The sequence below is a fragment of the Manis javanica genome, chromosome 1 (genome assembly GCF_040802235.1).
Source record: "Manis javanica isolate MJ-LG chromosome 1, MJ_LKY, whole genome shotgun sequence".
Classification (NCBI taxonomy): domain Eukaryota; kingdom Metazoa; phylum Chordata; class Mammalia; order Pholidota; family Manidae; genus Manis; species Manis javanica.
Window position 1 is genome coordinate 167418588 of NC_133156.1, and position 19511 is coordinate 167438098.

General features: G+C 43.6%; 1 long non-coding RNA gene across 1 annotated transcript; it reads left to right on the forward strand.

Annotated features, from left to right (window-relative positions):
• The first annotated feature begins 1736 nt into the window (after positions 1-1736).
• LOC140850416 (uncharacterized) lies at positions 1737-19466 on the forward strand. The gene is made up of 3 exons (XR_012133253.1): positions 1737-1850; positions 16014-16148; positions 19354-19466. It is a non-coding gene; the product is annotated as an uncharacterized lncRNA (long non-coding RNA).
• Positions 19467-19511: the final 45 nt, after the last annotated feature.

Here is a 19511-nt window from a genome sequence, read left to right on the forward strand (position 1 = left end):
TGCCAAGGAATTGCCTGATTGATCAAAAAAAAATTCATCTGCCTGCCATCATTGTTGTCTGCTTTCCTGTTCTTTCGATCCTTGTAGTTGGTGACTTTAAGATCCCTTTACTGCTATTTACTGGGGCTTTGGGGAAAGGAATAGAATTAGGTGGCGAAACTCATATCTGCCATCTCTTTCTGGAATCTGAAACTGTTCATACATGAAGGTTGTTCACCAGAAAGTTCTGGAGATGTCTGCAGATGTCAGAGAGGTCTGACAGGGCACAGATGAAGCAATTGCTGGAGGAAAATCAAGTCATTTATTGTCTTCAGTTCCCTAAGTTCAGACTGCCCAGTATATTGGTTACATTTTGTATTCAGTAAGTAGTGTCCCCTCCTTCCCTCCCTTTGTCCCTCTGTCTTCCCTGCCACCATCTCTCCCTCCTTCCCTCCTGTCCTCTGTGTCCTTCAGCAGCCACTGTGGGGAAGCTTCTCAGGGAGTCTGTCTTGTCCAGAGAAGAATGTGCCAGCACACAGGTAAGGGAGATGTCTTGCAAGAATAAATGAGAGATGCTGCAGCTCAATTCTGGAGAATGTGAAGGTCAGTGGGGACACCCAGGAGCCAGTTAGGGATGGCCTTCCTGCCAGGGAGTGGGAGAGGGAGAGAGGGAGGGAGTGAAGGATGGGCCTCTGAGCACAGGGATTACAGGGCCTGGAGCCAAGAAAGAGACCTGTAGGAGGCCTGAGCCTGCAGGGCCTCTGCTGATAAGGAGCAGCCTGAGGTCCAAGGAGGACCTTTTTTTGTGACCAGGTAGAAAGTTCCTTCTTCACCCAGGGAAGGCTGAGTGGCTGACGAGGTAGTTGGCATGGAGACACACCCTGGAACAGGTTTGAGAAATAGGCTCAGGTAGGGACCACAGAGTTCTTACTGATGAGTCTTTTTGATCCCTAACCTTAGAAGATGGAATCCAAGGCTTCCTGAGAGTGCAGGGCAGATGACAGGAGGGAGGGCAGGCAGGGCTTAGGTCCCGGGCAACCATGGAGCCGCTGCCCGACTGTCTCTCAGGGACTCTGCTGAAGTCACACCAAAGATGACAGATTCTTAGCCCTGCTGGGTGGTGTTGATTGAAGGAACCTTATGATGGCATTTTACTTCCTTCTCTTTTGATGAAAGTTTAAAGGTCACCATTTCTTCCTGCAAAGGAAGTTCTACAAACATTCAGCTTCCAGCCTTGGAAACAGCACGCCATCAGGATGATTGCAAACTCCCTGCTCTGGGGAATTCCCAGGGAAGTGGAGACTGAGCTCTGGTGGGGCCCAAGTGAACTCAGAGTGATTACTCAGTGGCAGCAGCCAAGGCAGCAGTGGGCACCAGAATTCCCTGCATGTGCCTCAGGCACCCATCTGCCCACTCAGTCCCTGAGCACGACTGTGACAGGAAAACATCTGTGGGTGAAAGAATCAATTTTTCAGACACAAGCCTCCGCCCACTGTCTGCTTGCAGGCCTGTCTTACCTTTCTCTGGGATGGCAGGTACAAATGTCCCTGAGGTCATTATTGGGAAAGGGCAATGTGTGGTTATCTCTGTTGAGTTCCATCCACTAATCACAATAAACAGAGAGGAATGTCAAGTGGGCAGCCATTCCACAGACTATTTGAATTCCAACCTGCCACTTCCAAGGAGTTGCAAGGAATGTACATGGTTCTGGGGCATTCTGATCTTTGGGGCAGATAATCCAAAGCTCATTTTCTACAGAAGGAGGGTAGGTGGTCAAACATGGCTGTACTGGAGCACCCGTGAGTTACATGCTGGAGTCTTGTATGTCATTCATCACAGCTCATGTTAACAAGCGTGGCATCAGATCCAAGGTAAGGGCCTTTCTACAATTTCTGGAGGAACAAAATTCCCCTGCCAGCCTGAGATGCTTCTTTTATAGAGACACATATTTTGGTGGCAGGAGAGGAGTGACTAATGTGTATTTCCAGACTCTCTGTTTAAAATGTAGACATCTTACTTAGGAGAGAGAGCATTATGAGCCACAGGGGGTCAGAATAACCAGTACCAACAGAGGAACGAGAAGCTCAGGGCACTGAGTGTGACTGCATTTGGTGGGGTAAAAGGGAGGCTGAAGAGGAGGGAGAAGTGGCTTCACCTTTGCCCGCCCACAGGCACAGATGATGGTGATTGCTCTCCTCTTTACGGAGGCAACAGAAGCAATCGGGCATCTCTCTCCCTCTTCCTACCACTCTACGAATCCTCCCCCGTCCTTGTCTTCCATGGTGGTGGAGGCGCTGTTCCTGAGGACGACCCTCCACCCTGCCTTGGGCTCTGGCCTTTGTCCCACTGCCTGTTCAGCACCCTTCTCTCTCCTACATCACGCACTACCCCCTCCCCTGCTGTCATCGACTGTGAACATGCCTGAGGCTGCACTTGGGAAGAACTCCTCCCTTGACCCCATGTCCCTTTGTGTTTTGACCCCACTTCTTTGTGCTCCTTCCCAGAGAGCTGTCCTTCTATTTGCCTTCTCCACATCTGCATCACCCAAATTCTTCCTTCTCTCTGTTCCAGTGGGTCCAGAAGACCCATTCCTCTGAGACTCTTGTGCCAACTCCACCATGACCTCCATCTAGTGGCCACTTCTCCGTCCTTGCCTCCGAATTTCACACCAGCACTGGCCCAGGAGCCCACGCCTTCCATTTTGCAATGCTTTCTTGCTTTGTTTTCTGTGACATCTTCATCCCCTGGTATTCCCCTAGTTTTCCTCTGGCCCAGGCTGCCTTCCTCTATCACCGTTGCTGGCTCCACTGCTCATCCTGCTCAATGTTGGCATTTCTCGGCCTCAGTTCTGGGTCTGCCTTCTTCTCAGGGGGTCTAATTTCATCCCATGGCTTCATTTGCCCTCTTGATTGCTGTGCAGTACTGAGTTTATATTTCCAGCCCATGTATTTTCTGTGAGCCTCAGACTTGTATATCTATCTGACTCCTTAACACCCTCACCTGAATATCCAATTGATGTCTCATGCTAAACACATTCAAAAGAGAACTTTTACTAACCACTATATTAAACCCATTCCTCTCATGGTCTTCCTCAATCGATGGTATCAAGATTTACCCAGTTACTCCTATGAAAAATCTAAGAAGTTATCTTTGATTCATTTATTCTCCTCATTCCCACAACCAATCCACTAGGAAGGCCATTTCATAGAAGTATTGACAGAAGTCTTCATTCTGTCATCATCTTCCACTGGAGAAGCTTGGATGCATGATGGTCCAAGCCACCATCACCCTGTGGATGATTTCTGCTCCTAGATAGTCCATTCTTCCCATAGTGGTTAAAGTAATGTTCTAAAAATATAAACCTGGTAATGCTCCTTTTTGCTTAAATTCTTTTGGTGGTTTTCCTATAACCTTTTAATAGATCCAATTCCTCACTATGGCTTACAAAACCTGAGTGATGGTGGCCCTTATCTATTTCTCAATTTCATCTCATACCACTCTTAGTGGTGGGCTGGAGATCCTCATATATGCCCATGAGAACTGACAGTGTGCATCTCTTCCCAACTTTGTATTTAGTGACATCGCATTGGTAGCTTGGTAGGTGGAAGGATTTACAACTTGGAAATTGGCAAATGCTGCAAACCAAGACTTCTTGTCTTTTTTCAGAGGGCCAGCCATGAAAACATTTTCTAACACACCACTGAGTCTCCCCTTTCTCATTAGGCTCCAGCCTCACTGGCTTTGCTTTTCCTTGAACTCATCCAGCTGGTTACTGTCTTAGGGCTTTCCACTTGGAGTTCTGTCTGTCTGGATTGTTCTCCCTTTCCAAGCTGGTACCTTCCTGTCATTTAGATATTAATTCAATCACTTCCTAGGAAAGGTGTTCCTTGATGAACTTATTCAAGAACCCCATTCTCAACTCTATCACACCGCTCTGTTTTATTGCCATCATAGCATTTGCGTCTATCTGAAACAATTTGTGTTCTCACTTGTTTGTTGTCTGTCTCCCCAGACAGACAATAAGTGCTGTATCTCTAGCACTCAGAACACTGTCTGTCCTGTGGTTGGTTCAGTGAACATTATTGAACGAATCTCTAAACTTTATTACATTGGTTTTCCTCTCTGGGCCTCAATTTCCTCATCTAAAAATGGGACCATTGAGGTGATGTCACTAAGATGGCAAAGTAGGAGACCCCAGTCCCCATCTCCAAACAAAGATCAACAATTATATAGCTACCCGTGAACAAAAACAGGTCTGGGAGAGCTCTGGAGTCTCTTTAAGATCCTTCAGCAACACAGTGGAACAAAAAACAGAGTAACTACACAAAAAGGGAAGGAAGAACAGCTTTATTTTGCCTTCATTGTCCCATCCCCTCAGCCAGCATTGCTCAGGGCCTAGAGGGAACTTCTCAGCTAGAAAGCACTCCCTTCAGGGTCAGCAGCCAGCTTCCCCAGCCTTTCGGGGCACCATACAAAGGACTCACTTTGGCTTCATCCCAGAGACCAGCAAAGCTAGATGTATAGAGATGTCTAGGGACAAGGAAGAAGAGCAGGGCCTACCAGAATCAGCCATGCAGCAGGAGTGACCACGGTTCCTAGTGGCCTGCTCTGCTGAGGACTCCAGTGGCCTTTGCCACAGAAGAAACCAATGGCCAGCACAGCTGCCAGGACCCTCTTCACTGGTTTTTGCCCCACAGGTATTCTAGTTCCCAGATGTCAGCTCCCTTGCCACTTTTACTTTCCCTCTACAAGAGTCTGAGACCTATAACCAGCAGCCAGCCTAGTCCTCTGTAGCCTTGTGAATACAAGATGCCAGCCTAGATGCCAGCAGCTGACCCCCACTGCTGCGCACATGCTTGGGTTAGCCTCTCCAGCTGTGCATTTGCACACCACTGACCTGACTCTCACCACCAACCTCTGCTGCCATGTGCACACTCACGCTGAGAGTCTACAGCCACAGAAGGGCATGCTGAGAGCCAAGGCATTAACAGCTGTTGTGGGATCAGATCTGGCCTTAAATCCTGTCACTGGTCTGCATCACTGGGCTCACCTGCAGCTATCCCTCTCACCCCCCAGCTCTGCCCCTGCACAGTCCCAGCCCAATTCCCTTCACCAGCCTTCACTGCCCTGACTGTGTCCATAGGGAGACCCTGCAGCCACAGCAGTGCATGCCAACATTCAGGGCCCCATAGCTGCCAGTGTACCCATAATTGGTCTAGGCCATTGTTGCTGGCTCTGGTCCCCACTACTGCATTTGTATCTGCAACTGTTCCCCTGACCCATATCACTAATAGGCATCTGCACATCTCTGCATTTTGTGCCCTACAAAACCAGACCTGGTCATTGCATGCTCCAGCATGCCCCACCTGCAGATGAAGGTCTTTCCTGACAGAAGTCAGTCCATAAAGTCTGGAAGAGGTGACTATTTATTCAAATGTAGAGATAAGATACTTACACAAGGCTACAGGGATCATGACAAATCAGGGGGAGGGTACACCACCAAAGGAACACAGCAAATTTCTAGTAGGTCATCTCCCCAAAATAAAAATACAAGAATTTCTCAGCAGTTAAAAAATTATTATTCTAAAGGTACTCAGAGAGATACAAGAGAACACAAACAATTTAATAGATCAGGGAAACACTACAAGAACAAAATGAGAGTTTCAACAAAGAGATAACTTAAAAGAACCAACCAGAAAATTTGGAACTGAAGAATACTATGATTGAGTTGAAGAATTCAACAGAGCACCCCAATAACAGACTGGACCAAGCAGAAGAAAGAGTCAGTAAACTTGCAGACAGATCACTTGAGATTATCTAATCAGAGGAACGGTAGAAAAAAGAATGAAAAGAATGATAAAAGCCTCTGGGGGACACTAGTAAGAGAAACAATGCATGATTCTGGAGTCCAGAAGGAGAAGAGAAGGAGAAAGGGGCAGAAAGCTTACTTAAGGAAATAATGTCTGATAACTTCCCAAACCTAGGGAGGGATTTGATAAGCAATTTCATAAACTATAAGTCACCTAATAATTTCAACCCAAAGTGAGCACCTCTAAGACACAATATAATAAAACTATCTACAATCAAAGATAAAGAGAGAATTTAAAAAGCAACAAGAGAAAAAATATTTCTTTCATACAAGGGGATCCCCCTAAGACAGCAGATTTCATAGCAGATACTTTGCAAGTTTGGAGGGAATGGGATGATATATTTAAAGAGATTAAAGAAAAATACTACCAATCAAGAATACTTTATCCAGCAAAGGTATCCTTCAGAAGTGAAGATGAGATAAAGTTCTTTCTTAATAAACAAAAGCTGAGGGACTTCATTACCACTAGACCTGTTTCAAATGAAAGGCTGAAAGGAGTTCTTCAAACTGGAACAAAAGGATACCAATTAGTCACATTAAAACACATGAAAATATACAACATACTGGTAAAAGTAGGCACAATGTCAGACTTAGAATACTCTAATACTATAATATGATGTTGTGTTAACTAATTAACTCTAATGTAAATGTTAAAGACAAAAGTATTACAAATAACTATAGTTACAATAATTTGTTAATGGATATACAATATAAAAAGGTGTAAATTGTGACATAAAAAACATAAAATATGTGGGGTGGTAGAGTAAAATGGTAGGGTTTTTGTATGTAATTAAAGTTAAGTAGTTATCAGCTTTAAATTGTACCAATTAGGTAAACTGTTATACCAATTAGATGTTCCAAGTAACCCTCAGGGTAACCACAAAACAAAAACCTATAGTGGACCCACACAAGATAAAGAGAAGTCAAAGTATACAACTGTGAAAAATCATCAGTTCACAAAGGAAGAAGGAAAGAGAGAGAAAGAAAGGAGCTAAGGAACTACAAAGCAAACAAAAAATCATGAACAAGAAAACTCACAAACATGTTGAAATTAAGCTACACTCTTCTGAACAACCAGCAGGTCAAGATATCAAAAGGGAAAACAAAAAGTATCTTGAAACAAATGAAAATGGAAATACAGCATACCAAAACTTATGGGATGCAGCAAAAGCAATGCTCAGAGGGAAGTTTATAGTGATACATGCCTACATTAAAAGAGAAGGAAGATTCCAAATAAACCTAACTTTATACCTCATTGAACTAGTGGTAGAAAAGCAAACTAAGTCTGGAGTTAGCAGAAGGAGGGAAATGACCAAGATCAGAGCAGAAATAAATTAAACAGTGAATATAAAAACATCAGAAAACATGAGAAAAACTAAGGGTTGGTGTTTTGAAAAGATAGAATAGATGAATCCTTAGGTAGACTTACCAAGATAGAGAGAACTCAATAATAAAATTATAAATGAAAGAAAAGACATTACAACTGATACCACAGAAATACAGGGAATCAAAGATACTACTATGAACAGTTACATGGCAACAAATTGGACAATCTAGAGAAGTGGATAAATTATTAGAAACATATAATCTACCAAGTCTGAACAGATCAATTATGAGTAAGGAGATTAAATCAGTAACAAAAATCTCCCAACAAAGAAACCCAGGACCAGAACCTAACTGGTAAATTCTACCAAACATTTCAAGAAGAATTAACACCAATTCTTCCCAAACTCTTCCAAAAAATAGAAGAGGAGGGAACACTCTCAAACTCATTTTATGAATAGCACTATCCTGATACCATACTACAAGAAAAGAAAACTACAGCTTAATATCCCTGATGAATAAAGAGGCCAAAATTCTCAACAAAATAGTACAACTGAATTTAAATATAAATATATCAAACTGAACAGCACATTAAAAGGATTGTACACTATGACAAAGTGGGATTAACCCCTGGGAAACAAGGATGTTTCTAACATATGTAAATCAATAAATTTAAATGCCACATTAATAGAATGAAGGACAAGAATCATATCATCATCTTAACAGATGCAGCCATGTTAGCAATGAGGGAGCCCATCAGTATACTTGAGTATGAGACTTGGTCCTTGTTTTGTGCCAAATCACGATACAGTTGGAACAAGTCACTGCTCTTCTCCATGTCTCAGTCTTCGTTTCCTTCTTCAGTGGGAGGGTGGGTGGGGTGAAAGCAGACATTCACTAAACCCGTTGTTTTGGAGTCATGTCACAAGGTTCGGAGGTGACTGGCTGGCTCTACTGATCACAGAATTAAGTCCAGACTGCTTCTTGCGAACACCCATCTTGCTGCCTCCAACACTAGCCATGTCTTACCTCATCGGTCACATTTGACATTCCCCCTGCACTTCCCACCATCTTTACCTTTTTTGTTTCTGTATCTCCTACCCTATGTCTATTAATGGAAGTGCTATTTTTCCAGGCTCCAGCTTAAATTACACCTCTTCTATGAAAACTTCCTTAAACCTTACCCCTGTCCTCCCCATACTGCCCAAGCCAGAGTTTATGTTTATTTCCTTTTGCGGCCAAGGGGCTGGGTTTGTGTATCTCCCATGGTATTTAACATTGGGACCAAATGTCCTTAGGTCTCAGCAGCCAGGGAGATGATCATCTATGGTATGTGGACTTCTGTCTGGGCTTGTGCTGCAAGACCTCTGCCTTTCCCCCAAACCTCTCTCACTGTTTCAGGAATTTCCCATGGTCATGGTCATGGGAAATTAGAGGCAAGTCCATACACATGTTTGCTTCCTTTTCTGTACAGATGGCTTCCTTGAGCCCTGGGGATCCCAAAGCTATTCCTTAGTATAGAGAATGCATGGGGATGGGGGCTTCAACAGTTGTGCTATCATTTGTCTTCCCTCAAATAGTATGAAACACAAAGACGCTCAACAGATAGTTGCCTTGCTGTCTGGCCTTACCCTTCGTTCCCCTGAGGGCTCAAAACTAATCTCTGGGGCTGAGTAGGAACATAGCTATATCCCATCTCCACCATTATATTTTTCTAATCTTTCCATGCTCTAGAGCAGATATTAAATAAAATATATATTACACATAACATATACTATTATATATACATGTGCACATATGATATATGCATATATCATAATATGTAATTATAACACCTTATATATACTCATAAAAAAGTAAAATTGTTTTATAATTTACTTTTATTTCCATCTAACACTATAAAATGAACATTTGTCTATGTCCTAAGATAATCTACTTCGATGTGCTTTTAATGGCAACATAATATTCTCCATCATGTGGCTATACCCAAATTATTTAACTGGTCCCCATTTGTTGGATGGTCAGGGTATTTCCAATTTTTATAAAACTGGTTTGCGTAGTGCCCTAGCAAACATCTATACAATACATAAAACTTGTTGCTGATTTTTTCTTATAAGCAGAATTTCTGGGCCAAAGGAAAGGCATTTTGAGAATTTACCCTTGTACTGTCTATGCGAAGTTTATTGCACTCATCATGAGGCCTGTCTATCTCCCCACAGGCCTTCCTGGGTGAGGTCAGAAAGTCAGCATAGGTGGGGCTTGTCCCAGGAGATCCTGCCTCCTGTACTTGCACCTTCATCCACAGTTCTGCCTCACTGTCCAAGTCTTTTAACTCCAGGAATCCTATCTTTGAGGATGGATCCAGTGGAAAAGGCCACACAGCCTCAAAGCCTGGGGAATAGTGGGATAGTCTTGTCCAGTTAGCCCAGGGATTTGTGTTCCAAAGGACACGAAAGAAATTACATATATTATACAAGGGTAACTTTAAAGACATCAAAAATTTAACTCTCTTATAAATATGTAGTGTCAAAAATTTTTGTAACTCAGTTTTGGGGCAGCCAACAGTATGGGAGAGCTAGAGATACAGACATGGATATGAGTACATAAAGTCAGTGGAATAAAGGATCCTGGAATAGGGTAATCAGTTAGATACCAACCAGGGCAGTGATAGCACAGCTAGCTCGCCATTTCTCCTGGAGAGAAATAATGTGCCATTCTACTGGGCAGATAATACCCATCACTTCTTAATCTTCCGCAAATTAACACCTAACTGTACAGGGCCTTGATCAATAGTAAATAGTTAAGTCAAACAAAGGTACTTTCCTCTAGAGAAGGGGTCAGGAAACTGGCCTGTGGGCTCAGCTGGCCTTCTGCCTGTGTTTGTAATAAAAGTGTGTTGGGACACAGCTGTGTGCCTTTGTTGCAGACTGTCAGAGTGGCCTCTGCGCCTTAACAGCAGTGCTGGGTAGCTGTGATGGAGACCTGAGGCCCTCAGGCCTCAACTATTTGCTGTTTGGCCTTTTACAGAAAATATGGTGTGGACTCTGGCCCTAGAGCATCAGATGCCCACAGGTGGGCTGGTCAGACACTATAAAGGTGCAAGTAGTCTTTTTGCCTTTTCTCTATGTTTTGGAGCATTTTCCTTAACACAGCAGCTTAGCCTTGCCCCTCTTATCCCTGACCTCCAAGGGCCTCACCAGGCTAGTTGTCTGGACTTTACTGAAGCCAACCCTGTGAAGAGCAAGCTGGGAAGGACATGGGGTAGGCATTTTAACAGGGAGCATGGAGGAGAAACAGGGCAGACGGCAGTGGGGGACAGGGATAAGAGAAAGGGAGCTCTATGAACTGTAGCTTGGGCCATGCACACTTTTCATGGAAGTAAGCAAAGGATCTCAATTACTTTATAATTGCTTTTTGCTGGTGAAGTGTGTGTGTGCTGAGGGTGGTGTTGGGGGTGGTGATGGGAGTTTTCCCTACTGCACTCAGTGCTGAAACTGGACAGCAGTTACCAAGAGGATGAAGTATGACTGTTCAATGACTGTTAATGCGCTGGGAAGCCAGGAGACAGGCACAGTGCTACGAAGGCCCCTTGGGGACATTTTCTCCCTGTGGTCTTCTGACTCAGAAAGCTGAGAAGGCAAGCTAACTTCCCATGGTGTCAGTTAACTTATTTTTTTCCAAGGCTTCAGAGTTGCTTGTGTGCATAGAAAGCACATTTACAGTGGTTTGAGACTAATTTTATATAATTGACTTGATTATAATTACAAACTTAAAAACCAAAATTTTCTTATCATTTTAAGCTAACATTTTAAATCTTGCTATTTGATTTACAAGGCTAGTGTTTGGTATAGCAACGAGAAAAGCCACATTTTCTTTTTAAATTAATGCTCAGTTATTTCATTATTTAATATAGTATATTAAATCCTGCTATGTATTTAACTTTCTTGCATAGTTGAGTTCCCTTTCATATTTTAAACAAAAAATCTGATATATATGCCAATCTAATATATGATTCTTTCAAACATTTCAAGTACCTGCCATGTCACTTAAAAATCTAATGAACAGAAATCTTTCTAAGAACCCAAGTAATTTCTGTAGCTCCAGAAAAAGCAAATGAATAAAATGTAATATATCAAGTCCTAAAAATTCAAACGCTTTTGAATTGTTTTCTAGCTTTTAAATTAAGTTTTAAATTAAAATCAGAAGTCTAACATCAGTTGTACAGTTCAAGTTGAAATTACAAAGTTAATTATTTCAGATTCTTTAATGTTTCAGCTTCTTTACTTGTTGCTGACACATTATATAACAGAAGAATCCTGAAACTTATCTCTGAACTTAATCTCAAAGTGTTAAAAGCTGTGGGTTTCATTTACGTCATCAGCAATTCTATTCTTGTTTTTTATTCCCCCTGGAAATACTTTCCTGATGTTGTAAAGCCACTCAACACAGGGACACAGATCACAGACCAATCATTTCAGATGGTTCTTAGGTCAAAGATTCTCACCCTGAGGTTCTGGGGTCAAAGTTTCAGGATTATTGGCTGGGACAGGGGCATTGGTCTCTTCATGGATAAGTCTACACAAACCATAGGGTCACACACTCAGTCAGCTGGGGTCAGGCTGCTAAGTCAGCAGGAGGCTTTATGGCCAAGCTTTTGATCTGTGAATTGGTCTCAGAACTAAGCCTCACGGAACTTGTTCACATGTCAGCCTTACACAATTTTTATCTTAACTACTTTCAGCTTTTGCCACCTGATGTAGATAGATAAAATCTTACCTCTTTTCTGGATGGTAGTTAATCTCTCTTCTTGCTTAATTAGACTCAACTAATTTTTTTAGTGCCTGATTTTTCCCCCCCAATGTTTGCTGATGACTACAATTCTATTGATTAATGGGTGCTTAAAAAATCTCAGCCTTCTTATGCATTTATTACTTGTGATAGTCTAAGTCCTTATGCATGTAAGGCTTGGAATACCCAGTGCTCACAGTTGCCATGTAATAATGAGTAAGCAGGAAATTCCTCTCAGACTCTTCCAGAAGCCACAGGACCTTGAATGGGTTGAAGGTAAAGCACAACAACATGTGGAGTTTGGCAGAGGTGCTGCTCAGGAACCCAGTCTGAGCAGAAATAAGAGCCACAAGGACCTGGGCATTCCCAGGGGGCACTCTATATGCCATCTAATCAGAAGACAGGCCCGGTCAGGAAAGGGCTGCAGTATATTTCTACCCCAGGAAGTACTGACCTACTTGCCTCTGTACGGGTGTATGTCACCTCCCTACATCACCTCCCCTGCAGGCTACCACAGGATCTGGCTCCTGTAAGCCTCCTTTCTCTCTCTGGTTTAGTTTCTATCCCTTCTACTGATGGATTCATGTGAACCTACCAATGTGCCCTAACAAATCCCGTCTTAAACATAAGAATCCTCTCTGTTCCCTGGCATTTCCCTGTCCCCACGTGCTCCCACTTTTATCCTACAGCAGAACTACTCAAAGAAGTCTTGTCCACACGCTGGCTCCACTTGCTTGCCTTCATTCTCTCCTGAACCTATTCCAAGAAGGCTTGACCTCCAGCACCGTCCTCACTTTTGTTATGGCCTCTTTCCCACGCACTCAGCCTCTCAGCATCTTTGGACCTAGTGGCCCTCCTTCTCCGGACCACCCATACTCGTTTGTCTCTTACCTCACTGGTCTGGCCTCTTCAGTTCCCTGGATGGCCTCATTTCTTCCTGTCAATCTCTGTGTGCTGTGCCAGGGTTCAGTCTTCAGCCATCCTTTCTTTCCTAGCAACAACACACTCTCATTGGGTGGTGGTGTGACCACGGCATTACATGCCTTCTCTATGCCAGTTACTCCTGAATCTGAATCCCAAAGGATTTGGGTTTTATATTCTAGTGGTGTCCGTAGTTATATCTCCAGTATAACTCTGCCCAAACTGACCTTTTGGTTCACCTATTCCCTCAACATTATACCTGCTTGTTCCTGAGGCTTCCCCATTTCTGTTAAATGCCCTAATTTCCCCAGCTACTTAGCCCTCAACCCTGGGAGTTCCCCTTGGTGACCTTCTCACCCTCATCTCTTACATTTACTCCATCCACCAGCCACCAGTTCTGTTGTTTTATGCCCAGAATATATACCCCTTACCACCCTCTCTTACCATTCCTGGACACCCTTATCTCCTGTGTTGTCCATGGCCACAGCCTTCTAAATGGTCTCTGTTTCCATGCTTGACCACCTTTCTCCTGCCCCCAGTGTCCATTCTTCAACAACGGCAAGAGTGATAGAGCACACATGAGATCTCCAGCTCCTCTCTGTCCTCTGCAGCACCTCTCCTTTGCTCACTCGGCTTCAGCCACATGAGCCTTCCTACTGCACCTCTTTACTCCGGGCCCACTCCAACCTTTACCCTTGAGGTTCCCTCCTCTTGGCATGCTGTTCCCCTTTGCAAGATTGGCACCCTCCCTACATTCAGCTCCAGCCTCCTTCTAGGATAGGTCTTCCTTGACCACCTCACTAAAACTAGTAGCTTTCATTGCACCCACTGGCTTATTCGTTCTCTTGTCACCCTGCTGAGTTATTTTCCTGTCACTGATGATGAATGGAACCACAGAGGCTAGAGCTGATCACCTGACCTTGACCTCACCCCAAATTATGAGAGAGGAAGAAAGCAGTCAGAGGTTAAGAGTGGGCCCAGCGCCCCCACTCCAGCCTTCTCCCCATCCTATGCAGCAGGTGTGGTTGCCACAGGCACTGGACCCCCTAGCATCAGCCGAGGTCACTGCTGGCATTTGTCAGTCCGGGCAGGCAGCCACATGAGTAGTGGAGAGGAGGCTGGGGTGGCCTTCTCTTCGCAAGGTGCATTTGCCTTCAGGCTCTCCAAAGAAGCCGAGAGCAGGGGCCTTCCCACCCAGGCCCAGTCCCCGGAAGCCACATTGCCCTGGGGTATCAGAGTTCAGAGGGAATATCCCAGTGCCCAGTGAAGGATTCCAAAGACCTGCAGCTCCATTTCCATTTCTTTTCCTTCAAAATAACTTGAAAGAAGACCTAAATTACTTGTTGGTTAATAAATCATGTAACATAATTTTTGATGATAGATGCCTATGTGATTTTTGGCAAGTACCTTAGAAGGATTTCAAAGAACTGAGTGACATTGCTGTAATAAAATTCCTTTTGTTCCTCTCTTTGTTTTTTATGTGTACCTGTTTTCCCAGCACTTACATTTTAAAAAGCCAAAATAACAATAGGATTGATGTTGAGCCCTTATTCTGAGCAGTACATAAATATGAAATAATTTTTAAAAGCTCTACCTCATCAAGGTATGTCACTAATAAAAATGAAGATTTGTAGTGTATTATGTTTGTATGTTTATGATGTTTTGATCAATTGCATACTAATAATAATTGTAATGATGACTGAAGCCAGGCGTATTAAAAAAAATTTAACATCCTATGGTTACATAAAAATATAATAAATAAGCTTTAATTGAACACATTTTATTGATGCAAAGAGGTATCATACAATGATCAGTGAAATGCTTTTAAATGTAAGATATACTAACATTAGCGTAAAATTTCTTGAGGAAAATTAATAGAAACATCAGTGAAGGAGAGAAAGGAATATTGTACATTTTCTGATTGTTAGAAGAATTTGTTCATGTAATTTTTAGATGGATAACAGTAGAAAACAGTCACTACAGTACTGGGCTTTCATTGACTATGTTTACAAAATTGATGTGACAGTTTTATTTTAAAATGTCAAATTTACAATACTCCAGAGGTGGCAACATTTGCAATTAACTATTTAAACTTATGATGAAAAATTTTTAGATTTTTAGCTTGAAACATGTGTGTTGGCAAAGAGGTGAGGTCATCACAGTTTTTCAAAATTCTTGTAGGTGATACGTAAGCTGAAAGACTGTGATCCTACAAGGATTAGGGCCCTGGAACGACCTGCTGGGGAGGAAACTGGACTTGCTGCTCTGGCACTGAGGCCCATGGTGGATGGCACATCAGGAGGATCTTACCCATTTGGGACAAGGGTCTCATCCCCAAGCCTGGGAGGGCACTGAGGCTCAGCTCCCATGCTCTCTACCTCTTCTGGGTGTTCCTGATACATTTTGTTTTAATGTCCAGTGTGTATAGATGCTCCTGTCTGTGTCTGGATTCCACACGCTCCTGTTTCAGGGCTTATCCCAACCCAGCCTTTGTGAGCAGGCTATGTGGTCCTTTCTGGCAGGTGGTGCCAGCATCAGGATGCTCAGCCAGTGGCTGGGACTCCCACTCAGAGACCGAGGGCCCCTGCTTTGAGAGAGCAGCCCAGCCCCTTGCCCTCCCAGCCCTACCTGGTTCATGTGCTGCATTTCATTTTATGGTTTTATGACTTTCTCTCTGACGGGTTAGGACTTTCATGATTACTCATGTAAGCAAACAAGCAAGCTTATACACATAAGAAAAGCAGTGCTTCTGGGCTTCCCAGGGAGAAAAGCAAAAACCTCAGCTTGTGTCCAAGGTGCCAATTTAGGAGCCAGGATGTGGGTGAGATGTGAGAGCAACTGGGAGGAGGTTCCAACCGTGGCCCCACACCCCTGTGCAGGCACCACACCAGCTTTCTAGGTTGTCTTCACGTGGTTTCCAGTTGAACCTTGAACCAGATATTTGTGGGTAGTTTAGCAAGGCTATACTGGGGGATGAGGAATGGGGTGGGGACGAAGTCTGCGTGGAAGGTACACTGACTTACCTTTCCGTATCCGACAAGGACATTGTAGCAGCCACCCACCCCCAGACCAGATACACATGCCATTGTATCATCTCCCTCTCTGACCAGGCACTTGCTTACTCCAACCCAAGTTTACAGGACAAGTTACAGCCTAACCCTATGGACTGCCTGCCGCAGGTTCTGAAACATCAAGTCAGATTCACGAGCCACTTGCCTCCTAGTGTCCAGAGATCTCCTTGAAAGCTGCTGGGAGCTGTTGTGGTGTGGTGAGTTACCTGCCGGAGGTGTGGACAGATCCACCTTCCAACCTGTTGGGAAGACTTCCTACTTCCAGTTGTATTTCATGCACTTGGATGAATGTGAGGAGGGTTCTAGTTCTCCCACTTAATCCATCTGAACCCTTCTATTTAGAAACAGGCCATTTCTCTCTTCTAGGATAAGGACACCTGATGCAGATAAAGGGAGAGCTATTCAGGGAAAGAACTTGACCCTAAACCAGGATTAGAGAAGCCCTCGGAGGGTCAATTTTTGTCTTTAGCTCAGATCCAGGAATTGAAACCTAGGCCTTTTGAACATTTTAATGCAGAGGATTTGAAAATAAAATTATACAAATAATTCACAAATACATTCTTCTTGTAAAAAAATCCAAACATTATAAATAAAATGAAAGTTCTTCCTGATGACCCCCTCCCCTGCCTGCCTCACCCCACATAACCACTATTTTCAGGGAGATCAGCACCCTGCCAGAGCTCCCTGTCTTACATGCTCTTGGAAGCGTGTGGCGATGCATCTGGGACGGGCAGCGCTTTGTTCTTTTACGCCAATGGTCTCATCCTGACTTACTGCTCTGCAGCTTGACTCCGTCAGTGGTTTGCCTGGCTCTCTTTCCATTTCAACAGTGTTATATTTTTTTTCTTTTTAACTCGCCATGGCTTGTTTAATCTTTTCCCTATCCATGGACATTGAGGTTATTTCCAGTTTATTTTTTTATTTTGGTATCATTGATCTACAATTACATGAGGAACATTATGTTTACTAGATTCCCCCCATCACCAAGTCCCCCCCACATACCCCATTACAGTCTCTGTCCATCAGCATAGTAAGATGCTATAGAGTCTCTACTTGTCTTCTCTGTGTTGTACAGCCCTCCCCATGCCCCTCTCATTATACATGCTAATCATAATGCTCCCTTTCTTCTCCTCCCCCCCACCTTATCCCTCCCTTCCTACCCACCCTCCCCAGTCCCTTTCCCTTTGGTAACTGTTGGTCCATTCTTGGGTTCTGTGAGTCTGCTGCTGTTTTGATCCTTCAGTTTTTTCTTTGTTCTTTTACTCCACAGATGAGTGAAATCATTTGATACTTGTCTTTCTCCGCCTATTTCCAGTTTATTTTGTTAAACATTTTATGAAAAGTTCCAAAGCAAATGTCCTTGAACTTGTTTCTTTAGGGAAGACACCAAATAGTAGAATTGCTGAGTCATAAGACATCAGACTCTGCCAAGTTTCTCTCAAAAATAGCTGTGCCAGTTTACCTTCGCATAGGGGATTTGGAGCCCCGCTTGCTCACAAAGTAACGTGGCTTCACAGTTTGTCATTCTTTCTGGTGTGTCCTCCCTTTTGGACCTGAAAGAGGTAGGTGGCATTGTACCACTCAACCAAGGAGAAGGGGTGGCAGGAGACAGTATCGCTGCTGAGGCTCCCCGGGACACTTCTGCTTTCTTCCCCAGACAGCTGCCTGCCTCCCACCAGCCCAATTACATATTGCAGAATGGGCACTGCAATATTGGGTGCCTGATCCTGGCCACTGTCCTGTCCTTTCCACAGCAGTTATGAAGCTGATGGAACTGGGGGATGGGGCTCTGCTGGGGTGTAGGGTCTCTGTCCATATCCTGTGCCCCAGCTTGGTGAACTGTGGAGGATGAGAGAGGGTATTGGAAGTGAGCCACTGAGGACTGGCACATTTCAGCAGTTGTTTTTCCCCAAGTAAGTCCTATGCTTTTCTTTTGGACAAAAAAGCCTTTAAGAAATTATTACCTTTTTATTGCTGAGTAGGTGAAAGACTCACATGATTCCAAAGTCAAACTGTGTAAAAAGTATCTGGAGAAATGTACAGCTCCCACCTCTGTGCCCCTGTATCTTATCTCCCACCGCTTCACAGCTGCTTTTAAAATTTCTTATGTGTCTTCCAGAATTTTCAAAATCAAATATAAGCACATTGGAAAATATTGCCTTATTTTTCTTTCACTGCCCTTTGTTACTAAAAGTCAGTACTCTGTAAACACTGTCTGCCTCTTGCTCTTTTTCAGTTACCAGCATAACTTGGAGAGGATTCCATATTGCTGCAGAACACGCTCTCTTTCTTTTTCATAGCTGAATAGCATTTCATTGTATGGATGTCCCATAAGTCATATATCTAGTCTTCTGTTGATAGACACAGGTTATTTTCAGTGTTTTGCTATCATGAGTGGTGTGCAATGAATAATCTTGATCATGTGTCATCTCATATGTCTGTACATCCATCTGTAGGATAAATCCCCAAAAGTGAAATTGCAAAGGGGATTTGCATGTGTGATTCTCAGAGTTATTATCAAATTTTCCTCTATAGGAGTTGTATCAACCTCAATAGATGTGTGATCATACTTTCTCATTCATAAATATTCCTATTTAAACAATCTGAACTTATATATTTTCAGCCTTGGTGAAAAAACTTGACATAAAGATGGCACAAGAGTCCATATTAAATTGGTTCCAATTTATATTCCCACCTGTAACGTCTAAGCCTGGGGGTTTCCCCACAGTCTTCCCAACGTGGCGTGTCGCTAAAACTTTTGATAGTCTGATAGGAGAACACTGGATTTCAAAGTGCAGAGTGCATCTTTCACTCACCCCAAGATTTAATAGCATTTCCTTTGCTGTGGAGATCATATTAGTAGCTGGTTTGCTGGATTTTTGTTCTTGCTTTTTCTAATGTTTTGAGGAAGCTCTTTAATTCTTAAAAAAATGATCCCTTTGTCTGAGATACGAGTTACCAATATGTTTCCTTGGGTCATTTTATGTTTTGACTTTGCCCGTGGTGGCTCCTGCAATGCTGAGTGTTAACTGCTTACATCACTTACTCTTGTATCTCCAAGCCTTCATGCCCTCTGGTCCCACTGCTGAGAGCATCGTTTCCTTTGTTTTCTCTGTGGGGAACCCCTGCTTGTCTCTTGAGGCCTGACTCATCGGTCACTTCCCTGACCCCTGTGCTCAGCAGATCTGGCCTCTTCTCCCAGCTGCTCCCGCATGCTGTACTTTACTCCTGCTGGTCACATTGCCTTGTTTTCGCTTGTGCATGTCTGCCTGTCTCATCTAACAAGGACCCTTATTTTCTTTTTTCTGAACAGCCAGCTGCTAGCACACAGCATTTGCTTCATGTTTGTTGAATAAAGGAATAAGAAATTGGTGGCACCAACCCTTACTCCCTGTTTTTCAGGTGAACCTCGTGCACCAAATATCCTCTTGTTGAGAAGCAGAAATGAAGGGGAGGAGCAGGCAGCTCATCTCTGCTGGTTGCAATGTTCTAGAAACTCTGCAGAACTCCGTGGTGAGGACAGGGGCTGCCCTCTAGCTCCCAAAGGAGAGCTCTCACAG